The following is a 12,551-nucleotide window of genomic DNA, read 5'->3' on the forward strand; positions in this document are numbered from 1 at the left end:
TTTATTTCCATTCTATAGAAAAGTAAAATTTAAAAAAAGCTGGGCTTCTCATAAATGTTTCTCCACCAAAACAGATACTATTTCCTTAAAGATCCCTCCAAGTTTAAGAAAAGAATGAGTTGAAATGTTGGAGCCATGACTTTTTCTCTTTAGACAGTATGAGAGCGGGAAAGTTAGCACATAGGCGTGCTCCCCGTCCTCCCCCAGCCATCCACTTCCCTCACTTTCTTGCTACTTCTCACATTCAATTCCTTAGCCTTCCTGCCAACCCTTGCTTCACGTCTCTCTATTTGACTGGATTAAGGGCTCACCACACTCTCTTTCTCTAAACTAAATAAATAAATAATCTTTAAAAAAAAAAAAAAGGAAGGGGCTCACAAAATGACCCTTAACCATGCCTTCCTAAGTGTACTTTGGATTCATCCTTTTCATCGGCAAGTAGGTTTTCCCAAAAAGTGCTCCTCTGTGCCATATTCCCTGAGTTCTTGCACACATGAGAACTGGCCACCTGCCTTATCCTGGTGTAGTGAGTTACTTCAATGCAGAAGTCTTCAGTCACACTGCCTTTCCCTCAGAGTGCTGTGAATATTTCTTCTCCATGTTCTCAAGTTTTCTCCTGTTGCTGATCAAGCCTGAGGCCAACAGGACTTTTTGCTCTGCACAGAGACAAATGGCTTCCATATCCATTTTCCAAGGCCTTCCTGAAACCGGAGTTTTCAGAGGGGGCCCAGCCCCCCAACTGGAGATGTTCTCCCAGCCGCCTTTACACTCAGGTGTGTCCACGTTTTGGTCAACAGACCGTGAGCAGAAGTGACATGTGTCTCTGCAGATGCCCCAATTACCGTTCTGAGAGATCGCCTCCGGAGGACTTTTAGATCTCTGATTTTCTCTGATTAACTTCCTTATCGTTCTCGGCATATACTGTGATTCTCCTCAAGACTTTCCTCTCGAACAATTTAGGTTTTTTAGTAACTTTTCCATAGTGATGTCTGTATCGTCATTTGTTTCCTTATTCTTTATTTCATTCCATAGTTTGATCGTCTTGTCTCTGAGCTCTCTATTGGTTGCTTTTCAAAAAACTTTATTTGAAGGCTTGAATGGATACTGTCTCTCCAACCCAAGAGCCAACTCCAAGCCAGAAATTAGCTTGGGAGATGCAGAGAATAGGCCAATGGGATCCCATTTTTCATTGGGAGAGACAGAATAATTTTACTCATAGGTCATCTGTGAGTCATCCACTTTCCTGATCCTACTCATTCTTAAAGGAACAGCCCAAGACCCACTTGTTCCAGACTCTTCCAGCCCAGACTGATTGCTCCTTCTCCAGTCCCCAAGGGTTTATTGGAACTAAACATTCACAGGTAATGCTTGGGCTACTAAATGAACCTGGAACTTTTGAGAAAGGGCATGGATCTTCCTCTCCCTTTTCATATACGGTTAGGCACATAAAGGTTTTCTTTGAAGACTTCTGGAGTACTGATTTTCTGAATGAAAAGGAGGGCAAAAACTAGAACCAATACTCAGAGGAAGCCTTCAACACCAGCCCCACTAGTCCCAGTTTAAACTGTATGTTGGAAAACACTATGATGCAGGTGGAAGGAAGAAGATTCAGCAGGATATTATCCTTAAAAGATGAAAAGAGAAGGAACAAGCACCTTAGCCAGCAAGCCAGACCTTCCCAGCCTGTCTCTGCAGGCACTGTTGCGGGAGCTGATTAGGCCTACATTCAAGTATAAGCACCTCAATTTGTTCCCTAGCGCTGAACCTGCTTCAGCCTTTGATTCCTCACCTACTAAATGGGCATGATAATGGTACATATCCCACATAGGGAAGTTATGAAAATTATAGATAATGCAGGTAATGGTCCAGCCCCATCCCCACCACTTCCTGACCTACGGGCTCGTTTCCAGGAACACCAACCTGCTAGTGGTTCCCCCCACATGCAGCGAGCCATTTTTCACCCCACACTTTTGCTCCCTCAGCCCCTTCTCCTTCAAATGCCCTTTCCTTGGAGGCTAACAGCTCCTGCCCTCCAAGACCCAGCTTAGGTGTCACCTGCCCCAGAAAGCTTTCTCAAACTCACTACACCTTCTTCCCCACTTCATGACATTTATCACGCAGTATCGCAACTAACATCTGCATGCCCTCCTCCGACTGAAGAACAGAACTATGGGAATGTTGGGGTCTCTGTTCTAAAAATGCACATTGTACACAAGCTACAGTGGACATTCAAAGTTTGTTGAATGAATGAACAAAGCAAGGGCTCTAAGAGGAAGAGGGTGACACAGGAAGTCTGTGCCGCTGACCTCCAAAGCCCTGCTCGTTACACTGAATGCGTGTGTGCATGTTATCTACAACATGTGCCCTTTATGTAAATATTCCTAATGCCTTGCACAATGACTAGCACATAATAGGCACTCAATAAATATTTGATGAGTAAATTAATGTAGAATAAACTCCAAAAGAGAAGAAACTGTTTGAGAGCCTAGAACCACAGGTGCAAGATAAGCCCATCACCATGCCTATACTGAGCTGCATTTACAAGCTAAAGGCATGTGAGGGAGCCGAGCAGTGGTAACCCCCAGGCTGTGGCCATACTCACCACCAGCGGGTTTATGCCCAGTCATAACCAGATAATGAGTCAGGTGGATATCCCAGCTTTAAAGGACAAGCAAAAAGTTTTTTAAAAGGGTAAACCAGGCTTGACACAAACTCTTACCAAAAAGGGGAATGAGCAAATGCTATCCACACATGACTCTCCCATGAATTCTTTCCTTCATATGTTCTCAGGGGAAAGATAGAAAGCTTCCATCGGCCCCTCTAGGGAGAAATTCAGCCAAGCCCCCAGTGAAACTAGGAATGAACCACTGTCTCAGACTCAAAGGACTTAGAATTATTAGCAGTGGAAAAACCTGTAATGTGGGCGCCTGGGTGGCTCAGTTGGTTAAGCGACTGCCTTCGGCTCAGGTCATGATCCTGGAGTCCCGGGATCGAGTCCCGCATCGGGCTCCGGGCTCAGCAGGGAGTCTGCTTCTCCCTCTCCCGCTCCCCCTCTTGTGCTCTCTCTCTCTCATTTCTCAAATAAATAAATAAAATCTTTAAAAAAAAGAAAAACCTGTAACGTAACACAGAGAAAAAGCTATGCCCCATACCAGCCTCTGTCCTTAGCAGCAGTGGAATTTGGGGTGAGTCTATATCCCTCTCCGAAGCTCAGTTTTCTCATCTGCAAAATGGAGCTAATGATACCAAGACACGGAGTGTCGCTATGAGGACTGGATAAGAAAACATACACAGTGCTTCATCAGGGCCAGGAGCCCAGCAAAAGCCCAGAACATGGTAAACTTGCTACTTTGCCCTCACCAAGACTCGACTAACACTTAAGTCCAAGAGGCTCTTCCTCATCCTCAGGAAAGAAAGGGACAAGCATTAAATATGGTGGGTGCTGTCAACTCTAGCCCGGAGGACCTTCAAGAGGTTGCAAAGGGTAGAGTGTTGCTAAAATTAAAGCTGAATGACATCTCACCACTGTGCTAGGGAAACCAGGAGATGGATGCAGATTTAGAAAGACTGTAATGAAAAAAAATTTACAATCATCCTCCTGGGACATGTAGTTCTTTCTGGTTGCCAGATTTCCTGGTCATCTAAAGTGTATGTGATATATTTATTACTGTGGAAATAATTTATAACTATAAAGTCAAGTAGGCTGAAGCCAAGGACAGAACGGGAGGAGGGTTGCCAAGATCCAGGGGAAACAATGGTTAAGCCTCCTTTGAAAGTATCCATTTTTTTTTCCACCTTTACAAAGCAGGTGAGAGCTGCTCTGGTTACATCCCCCATAATGTGCCCCAACCCCGCAGCCCTACTTTGCCTCGTTCTGCTGCCTGCCCCACGGTCATAGACTCTCAAAGTCAGAAGGGGCCTTCTTTTTTTTTTTTTTTTTTTTTTAAAGATTTTATTTATTTATTTGACAGAGAGAGACACAGCGAGAGCGGGAACACAAGCAGGGGGAGTGGGAGAGGGAGAAGCAGGCTTCCCGCCGAGCAGGGAGCCCGATGCGGGGCTCGATCCCAGGACCCTGGGATCATGACCTGAGCCAAAGGCAGACGCTTAACAACTGAACCACCCAGGCGCCCCTGGAAGGGGCCTTCTTCGCAGGCATTTGGGTCAACCGGGTCTGCAAGGCAGGAATCTTCTGATGGCAGACAAGTTCACGTGCAACGTTTGCGTGAATGCTCCCCCCAACAGGGAGTTCGCTGCCCTGTGACATAGCTCGTTCCACGACTGGACAGCTCTGATGAGTAAGCTGTTCCTTATCTGCCATGCCACCATGTCTTCCCCAACCCGTGCTGGTTCTCCCCTCCAAAGCAACCACCAGGGGGTTTCTGGACCTCTCTCCACGTGAAGAAGGTGCCTCTTCTTATTTCCTACAGGCTAGAAAGCCCAGTTTCCGCATTCATCCCACTTCCAATAGGGTGGCCTAAGATTCCGTCTTCCAAGTAGCCCATCTCTGGGTGTGCTGCATTTTACCATGATCTGTATGGGAGCCAGGGAAACAGAACACTCCAGATGGGTCTGATCAGGCAGAGCCGAGTAGCACTGGGGTACTCCCTCCTCCAGGCCTGATATCAAATACTCCTCTCCTTCCTTTCCCCCTCCTCCATCCCTCTCCCTCCACTTCCAGGCTTCCCCCTGGGTCTCTCCTCAGGGCCCTGGGAACAGAAACAAACTTGGCAGTGCCGGGGACAGTGCAAGGAGGAGAAGGTGATGACGCAGCTCAGTGTCTTGCCCTCGCAGCCTCGGGCACGCAAGCAGGCAGGCTTCTCCAAAAATAACCCCGTCCAAACAGTCAGCCTCTTAGTAATTTCCCAGGAGCCCTTCGTTTCAGCTTCCCAGGGTGTGGTCCTCAGTGTCCCTGTGCCCATCTGTTCCCTCGCCACCCTTCCCAGAGCTTAATGGGTTGGCTTAAACTGACACAACCATTGTTCCATATGTCAAGGTCTAAATACACTTCAAAATATATTTTTATGGAACATTTTTATGGTTAAGTAAACATCATCGTATGGAGTGTAATGCAGCTATGAGAAAAATATCTGTATACACTGATAGGGAAAGAGCTCCAATACGTACAGTAAAGTGAAAAAGGCAGGTTTGTAAAGCGGCAGTTATAATGGAATTTACTGAGTTTTTTTTTTTTAAGACTTTCATTTATCTATTTGAGAGAGAGAGAGAAATCATGCGTGAGAGAGGGAGCACAAGTGGGGGAGCGGCAGGCAAAGGGAGAGGGAGAAGCAGGCTCCCCGCTGAGGGAGAAACTGTTCAAGTTGTTGGAAGTTACAAGAGCAGGACTAGAACCCAAGGTCACATGTAAGACCCTTGCCCCTTCATCTTATACTTTAAACTTTTTCTAAAATAAAAAAATTACATAAAAATGGCTGGAGTTCGAGGGCACCTGGGTGGCTCAGTCGGTTAAGCATCCGACTCTTGGTTTCCGCACAGGTCATGATCTCAGGGTTATGAATGGAGACCTGTGTCAGGCTCCGTGCTAGGTGTGGAGACTGCTTAAGATTCTCTCTCTCCCTCTCCCCCTCCACCCTCATGTGCCTGCGGTCTCTCTCTCTTAAAAAAAAAAAAAAAAAATGGCCGGAGTTTGAACACTTGAGGCAGGTCGGGCTAGGGGAAAGATGCTGGAGGCTCCTTCCTCTACAGGCCCTCACTGAAATATCACTGGAGTGATCAGATCCCATGGGCCACGTGACCTGGGACGTGGGGAGCAGCTGATATGGGTGATAAATGAAGGACGCAGCTTTAATGCTGACGTAGACCATGACATGTGTATCTGAGAAGGTTAAGCAAGAAAGGCAAGAGATAACTGCACATACAGCATGTTCTCAACCATTTAATATTTTTTTTAAAGATTTTATTTATTTATTTGAGAAAGAGAATGAGATAGAGAGAGCATGAGAGGGGGGAGGGTCAGAGGGAGAAGCAGACTCCCCGCTGAGCAGGGAGCCCGATGCGGGACTCGATCCCGGGACTCCAGGATCATGACCTGAGCCGAAGGCAGTTGCTTAACCAACTGAGCCACCCAGGCGCCCCATGTACTCAACCATTTAGAGAAAACAAATCCATTGAAAAGAAAAAAAAAAAAAAAAACAGTGGGAAAATTGCCAGATGTTAACAGTGGTTACCTTTGAATGATGGAATATTTTTCTGTTTCTCTATACTTTTTTGTACTTTCCAAATTGTCCTCAATGGGCGTACTTGATTTTTATAATCAGAACAATAAATAAAATTTATTTTTATTTTTTTTAAGATTTTATTTATTTATTCATGAGAGACAGAGAGAGAGAGGGAGAAAGAGAGAGGGAGGCAGAGGGAGAAGCAGGCTCCCCAAGGGGCAGGGAGCCCAATGCGGGACTCGATCCCAGGACTCTGGGATCATGACCTGAGCCGAAGACAGACGCTTAACCATCTGAGCCACCCAGATGCCCTGAATAAATAAAATTTAAATCACCAAATGGATTCCAAAGGCTACCCTGAACCCTACCCATTACCCTAGTAATGACTTTGAAACTGCATTGCTTACAATGTTACTGTTACAGATAAGACTATAAAAAGTCCAGCTATTGACACCAGAATGCTATCACGTCATTTCAGTATACATGCATACAAACAAGAATAAGGTGTTTTTCCCCAACTCAGTTTTTGGTTTGACTCATAACCCACCCCCACCCCCCCGCAGGTCAATATTGAGATAAATTAAATCTATTTTCTGTGGGTTTCTGAGGACAATTTCTTAAGGGAGATCCAAACGTGTTCTGAGCAAGGGTGATAGGGCAAAGAACGGATCTGCTTCTTTGTTACTCCAGGTCAGCATAGGACCCCACCCCAAGCCTGCCTGCTGGTCAGTAAATATGGAATGAATAGAATGGGATCACTTTAGACTGCATAACTTGGGCATGAATGTTATAGTTTCACTTTTTATTTGTTTTGTACTAGGTTTTTTTACCTTAGAATCACACGTACTTCACAACTTTACAATTTGGCAGACGTTCACACTTCTTTGCTCACTAGATAGGGTCTCCTAATTTGAGCAGAGGGCTTATCCTCTGCGGTTACTCTCCCACCAACGTTCTCTACCACTTAAAAAGCTGGTGAGTACCCAAGCCTGCCAAGAGCTCTGAGCAATCATAAGCCTGTGTCACGTGACTTGATACCCAAAACAAGTCCAGGAGACACATACCCATTCTTCCCCTCACATTATACAATCCTATCCTCAAGGAACCCAGGAGAGAAGGGTTGACTCAACCCCACTCTTCTGATTCCAAGGCCTAAGCATCTTCCATCCCACTAGTACAGCCTGTGCAGAGACTGGGCAGGAAGGACTTTCACTGTACAGGGAGGAAACTACAGCCCGGGAAGATAAGTAGCACAAAAAGCTAAGTGGGGTCTCTGTCTTCCGACTTCTTGCTGCCTTTTGCTATACGAGGATACTCAAAGCAGCTCCCTACCGGGCAAGCAAGCAATAGACTGGGGAACATGCAGGAGGCCAGGACAAGGGGAAAGTAAACCATTTAGTAAATACTAAGGAAAACTGATCCCTGATGATGACTGTTAATACTCCTTACCATAGCGACCATTGGGATCCATGGCTTTGTTTAATAACCGACACCTATTTAAATCCCTAAGGAATTCATTCTCTGACTTAAAGGGTGTTGTTATAACAACCATCATAACTCTGACTTTACTCTGGGGTACCAATAACAACTCTTTTACACAAAAAGAGACACTAAAAGCAGATACCTGGCTGCATGTCTCTGGGCCTCAGTTTTCCCATCTGGAAAAGAAAAGGGTCTGGCCAGGGGATTTCAGAAGTTCCTTATAAGGCGAGCATCCTGATAAAACTTTACTCAAGTGCCCTGTGGGAATACCACAAAAATGAAACCCTCTAGAACCCCTAGGAAAAGAAACAAGTGTAGCCAGGAGGTAAAAGGGACAGGACAAAACAGCACACTAGCTTTGGGGAAACCCAGACCTGAAGTGTTTTTTTGGTTTTCCAACTTTTCCTCTGCCAAACATAAAAATAGGCAGCTGCTTCCGTGGAACTCTCAAAAAGAATTTAATTAAATAAAATCAATGAAAACAATGCTTTGCTCTCCCACAAGTGGCTCAGGAGTAGCCCGCTTAGAGACACTCTCTTCCCTGCGGAGCCAATGTCAACAGCCCAATGCTTGGGCCCAAACAAAGGCCTCCTGGCATAGGGATGAGAGGCAAAACATCTAAGTCCCCACAGTTGGCCCTATTCCAGTCTGAGGGGAAAAGGGCAGCAAAGAGAGAAAAATAACTAAGCTTATGAAAGACTAGGAGAAGAGTCAAGAACGACTAAATCTGTCTTTTCTTAAATGATAATAAAGAGCTTTTGAAAGGGATAATGTAAGGGTGCAGCCTTCAATCTGAATTACTTTCTTTGTTTAACTCCGTTCTGCCTATGGTCACAGACTTTTACACCAACCCCAGAATCCTGGTTTCGCCTCTGGTTGCTGGCAAGGCCTGGAGGCCGCGTGGGCGTTGGGAGACCCGGACTCAAATCCTCTCTCTTTCCGATGTCACTTGGTTTCAACTCGGGGAAGTGGCTGCACCTTCCAGGTCTCCATTTCCAGCTTGTAAAATAAGAGGGTTCACGAGATCCCCTCTGGATCCTCAGCAGCAGAGGTGTAGGGCTGAAGGCCCTCCAGTTCTCCCCAGGGACAGGTTTAATTTCCAGAGGTCCTGGCGGCCGGATGGCAGGGCAAGCACCTGGCCGCGGTGCCTCGGCTCCTGCCCACGCCAGCCGCCCACTCCCACGACCTGAGGGGCTTGCTTCTGCACCAACACCATCACCTGTGAGACCGATTCACCCTCCCACCCACGTCACCACTGCCGGAACAGGCCTGATTAACTAAAATCCGCCAAGCTGAGCAGAGCATATGTAAGCAAAGAAAAAGCAAAACAAACAAGAGCCCTCTCCTCGCTGGACCTCAGAATTTCTCTCAAACTGACAGAACTGAAGATACGAGCGACCCTTCCCCAGAACCAGAGGCCTCAGCTAGCCTTGCGTGTAAAAATACATAACAAGCCCCAAGCCAAAAGGGGCCAATGATCCCCGGGCTGGCTAGACGCAAGGAAAGGACCTACAAGGCAAAGCGCAAGCAAAAGGCCAAGAAGACCGAGAGCGCGCCGGGCGCTGTTTAAATTGGACCGTTCTTTCTGCAGGCTGGGGAGGCGCTCGCCATCTCCCAGCAGGGCCAGTCTCCAGAGTGCAGGGACAATGGTGCGCTAGGCACGGTCTTTTTTGGGGGGGGCGGGGGGGGAACCCATGGACCCTTAATTCAAACCCGGGTCTTTAAGACGTGCGGTGGAAGTGAGAGGCTGTCCTGGTCGCATCAAGTAATGCACCACAGCCGGGGACAGGCTCTTGGCCTGGGGTAAGCTTTGTAACTGCTTTTGAGTTTCGTTTCCCCCTTTTATAGTCTGGCAGTTTGGTCTGACGGCCAAGTGGTACCTTTTCAGTGTCTCCGTCGTCCTCTCCGGCCAGAGGCGCCCCGAGCGCCGCTCCCTCCCCCGCGGCTTGAGACAATGGCCGGGTTCCGCCGGGCGGCCCTGGCAGGGCCAGCCAGGCGCCGGGATCCCGCGGCGGAGCGCACGTGCGTTTGTTATGGTGCCTGAGCCCCCACCCCCGCCGCAGGCCTCAGTTTCTCGGTCCGCAAATGCAGCTGCCGGAATACGCGGGACCCCGGAGTCTGCGAGGCGTCCCACACCTCACCGACGGGGCGGTGGGGAAAGCGGGGCGCACGTGGGTTTGTTGTGGGTCCGCAAGCTCGCGGAGCCCGGGGGAAGCCAGGGCGGTCCCTGGGCCGGGACAAGCACAGCGACACCCCGACCCCAATGGTGGCCGGCCCGCGGGCGAGACGGCTGAGGCGGCGCAGGGCACCGGCGCCGCGCGCCCCGCCGCCCCGCTCGCCCTCCCGCGCCCCTTCGCACGCCTCCGCCCGGGCCCCGGGCCGCGCCGCCGCCCCGCGCACCCCTACTCACTCGCTGCGCGCCCGGCCGCCCGGACTGCGGCTCCGCCCGCTCCGCGCCCCCGCCGGCCGGCAGCAGCTCCCTTTGTTAGCGCCGGGCAGTGCCCTAGGCGTCTTCCCCAGCCCGGCCCTGCCCTGCGCTCCCCGCCCCCAGGTGCCGCCCGACTCCGCTCCCCGCAGCCGCGGGGAGCCCGGCGCCAGGTCCCGGCAGGAGGGTCTGCTGGGGACGGGTGGGGGACCGGGGCCGAGGGGTGGAGGGGACGGTGAAGGAGGGGAGAAGAGCGCGGCAGAGGGGCGGGGGAAGCGACGGCCTCCGTTATGCAAATAGTCGGGCCGACGGGGTGGGTCCCCGGTCACACGGCGCCCCAAACCCACTAGCGTGGCCCTCCGGGGGTCGCTAGTAAGCGGGCCTCCGGACGAGCGGTGCCCGGTGAGCGCACTGCGTGATGCTGGGCCCCTGCCTCCGGCTGAGGAGGCCGGACGCAGGAACAGGGGGAGGGGCGAGGCGGCTGGGCCGCGACCCCCAAATGCTGGCTCACCTCCCCACTCCGTAGGTCCCGGAGGGTTCAATCCCACACTCTCTCGGGCTTTTCAAGCGGGAACTATAAATCCTGGCTCAGCCACCGACTGACTGCGTGACCCTGAGCAAGTCACTTAACCTCTCTTAACTATTCTTATGTAGAATATGAAAACACAAAATCTCTTTCCCGGGGTTTGACAAGAACCTCCCGACATCAGGCCTGGCAGGCACTAGGTGCTTTGGAACGCCACAAATACAAAAGGGGCACGTGGCCTCAGCTGTCTGCAGGCTGGGGAGGGGAGGCCTCAGGTAGGGTGGTGAAGGAGCGAGGTTCGTTCCTTTCACTGAGGCTGATCTGGGGCTTCTTAGGAGGTGGCGGCAAGAAGAAACCGCAGATTGAGCAAGAATCACTGCATACTAACCATCCCTTGGTGGCCCAAGGGCCACTTAGACAGAAAACCGCCCTACAGGAAGGCCAGAAGCAGCCTTGGGCCGCCACCCCAGTTCCCCGAGACAGGATGTGACTACCAATGGCAGGAATCATCGACCGAATGTATTTTGAGCATGCACTTGGCACCAGGCTCTGTGTTTGGAGGAAGGGCAGAGTGGAAGGTAGTCTGGGTCCTCTGGGGACACAACGTGGGGGGAACACTACCAGTGCTTGAAGCCCAGACACAGAACTCTCTCCAAATCTAGGTGACCACTCCCCATCACAACTTGAGAAAGGGGAGCTCACATCCTCATCTCAACTCCATCGCCCTTCTTCCAGATATTGCTTCCTCCCTTCCCAGATCCTGGACCCCTCCTGCTATGCTGCTGGCCCTTCCCAGCTCCTGAGGTAGCATTACTGCTCAGTACAAAGAGCTCCAGTTGGATGAGGTGCCAAGCAGAGTGAATTCCAATCTCTGTGACCAACTAGCTGTGTATTGGTTTGAGTTCCTCAACATCTCTGAGTCTCTTTGAACCTCTTTCCTCTTCTGTAGGGTGGAGATACTAAGGACAGCGTTGTTTTCAGGATTATGTGAAACAATCTCTATGAAGCCTTCAGCTCGGTATCTGGCATATAGAAGGTTCTCGTAACAGTAAAATGTGTTACTGGCGAGTGGAAGTAGACAAACTCATAAGACTCTTTCTGGGAGGATGCCATATTGAAGATTTCGACTTTATTCTCGGAAAATTGGAAACTCTTAAAAGATTTTATGCAGGGGCATGGCATACATCCTTGTGTTTTATACTGATTTTTCTGACAGCTTACTGGAAAATGGATGGCAGGAGCAGCGACTACGAGCATAGAGCATAGAGACCAGCTTGCAAGCTGCCATCCGGGGAGATATAATAGGAGCTGAGGCAATGACAGCAGGAATGAAAAAAAGATATGCAAATAATACCTACGATTTGGGGAGCAAAAGCGCTTTGCCTTACTATATTGTCTGTCCTGGTCAAAAGATACATGATGGCCTTAACCTCATTGTCTGGATGAGAAAGTTGAAGTCACCAAGAAAAATGGAAGAGCTAGAATTTGAACCCTCTTCCACATAAATGGAGAGCCTTAATCATTTCCTTCCTCAGTATCACTTTTGTTGTCAACACTACTTAAGAACCAACAACAAGGGGGCAGTTGGCTGGCTCAGTCAAAAGAGCATGCGACTCTTGATCTGGGGGTGATGAGTCAGAGCCCCACAGCTATAAAGATTACTAAAAATAAATACATAAACTTAAAAAAAAAATGAAGAACAAGAAACAGAGGAGAGGCTTTTCTAGAAGGTTCTCCAGTCCCTGTTCCACAGTACTCTTTACAAGGAGAACTACAGCCAAATTATGGAGAAAACAAAGGAAGAGGCTCGCTCTGGGTTCCTACCAGACCCTGATGAGCTGAGATGACATGAAACGCCCAAGAAGTTCCTGGGGCTATGAGGAAGATGAGTGGGCAGGTAGGGAAGATGCCCCTGGAAGATGTCCAGGGTGGGAGCAGC

At 49.5% G+C, this 12,551-nt stretch overlaps 1 protein-coding gene across 9 annotated transcripts in view; it reads right to left on the bottom strand.

The window, feature by feature from the left end:
- ST6GAL1 (ST6 beta-galactoside alpha-2,6-sialyltransferase 1) overlaps nt 1–10,731 on the bottom strand; it is a 119,374-nt gene extending 108,643 nt beyond the window's left edge. The window contains exon 1 of one of the 9 annotated variants that reach the window (XM_064583325.1): nt 10,598–10,731. The gene's annotated coding sequence lies outside the window, so the exon portion shown is untranslated. Of the gene's footprint in view, nt 1–9,541; nt 9,989–10,071; nt 10,495–10,597 lie in introns of those variants that run through there. The other 8 variants (XM_064583201.1, XM_064583495.1, XM_045903183.3 and 5 more) reach the window with 8 other exon arrangements.
- Between the last annotated feature and the right edge of the window lie 1,820 nt (nt 10,732–12,551).

This window comes from Mirounga angustirostris, unplaced genomic scaffold (assembly GCF_029215605.1).
Source record: "Mirounga angustirostris isolate CCGP_5_RB_7025 unplaced genomic scaffold, mMirAng1.0.hap1 SCAF_1, whole genome shotgun sequence".
In the NCBI taxonomy this organism is placed as follows: domain Eukaryota; kingdom Metazoa; phylum Chordata; class Mammalia; order Carnivora; family Phocidae; genus Mirounga; species Mirounga angustirostris.